Here is a 1,417-nt window from a genome sequence, read left to right on the forward strand (position 1 = left end):
CACACAAATCAAGGCGGTGAGCTGGCAGAAACGTTAGCACGCCGGGGGAAATGTTTAGCGGTATTTCGTTTGCCGGTACGTTCTGAGTTCAAATTTCGCCGAGGTCGACTTTGCCTTTCATCCTTTCGGGGTCGATTAAATAAGTACTAGTTACGCACTGGTGTCGATATAATCGACTTAATCCGTTTGTCTGTCCTTGTTTGTCCCCTCTGTGTGTAGCCCCTTGTGGGTAGTAAAGAAATAACACACATAAATCTATATATGCATATACATGTATAGATATACTTCTGTATATATATAAAAATGTGTGTGTGTGCGCGCATGTCCCTTATGCATTCGAAAACTGACTTGTCGATTTTGACGTATGGGGTATCAAAAGATTCAGTAATCTTTGGTCGACCAAATAAACTTTATTTTCATTTACATATTTTCTACGTTATCTCAAGAAGTTATAGTTATTTGAAATACACTGCTCTACAATGACCAAATTTCATTAGAAAATGAAAATAGCTTCACACTTTCAATTTGAACCAAAATTACAAAGTGTTGCATTACGAGAGTGATGATGTGTGAATAATGAAAGTAATTTTTTTCTGAATTAGTCACATCTGTACTATGATAAAGAAAGAGGCTTATCATCTATCTCTCTATATATAAAGGCTACCGAATAAACTATGTTTTTGACACAACACTTTTACTACTAAAATAACATCGGAAACGAGGTCTGGTCACACAATTTTGAGGTCATTTTCGAGCAATATTTCGATTTGCTTCTAGTGTATCAGTTTCGTCGGATGTTTCACGTAGAATTTTACTCAGCTAAACATTTATGAAAATATACATATAAATATTGGATTAAAATAAGCAACAACCCCCACCAAAAATGCATTGAAAGGCATCCATTTCTCTATGTCATTCACACACTCTTTCTCTCTCTCTCTCTCTCTCAAATGCACAAGCACACGTACACATATAAAAAAGATGTATGCATATGTATTTATGTACGTGTACATGAAAGATAATGTGTGTGTGTGTGAGAGAGAGAAAGAGAGAGCGAGTAAGTTCCACTTACACATACATGCAAAAAATACATACATGACAACACACACCTTCACTCACCCATCACCCACTCACTCACTCACTCACTCACTCACTCTCTCACTCTCTCACTCTCTCTCTCGCACGCACACGCACACACGCACACACATACACACACACACACACACACATACACACACACACACACACACATACACACACACGGTAAAACTTCTGTACGAATTATGTTAATCGTTGCTGTGTGCACACACAAAAAATACAGCTCAAATCCAACTGAAATGACCTTTTTCTGTTCTATAATTTGCGTTTGTGATGAGCGTATTTAAAAACTTTCGATATAAACTTAAAAGTAAGTTTT

This window comes from Octopus bimaculoides, chromosome 28 (assembly GCF_001194135.2).
Source record: "Octopus bimaculoides isolate UCB-OBI-ISO-001 chromosome 28, ASM119413v2, whole genome shotgun sequence".
NCBI lineage: Eukaryota > Metazoa > Mollusca > Cephalopoda > Octopoda > Octopodidae > Octopus > Octopus bimaculoides.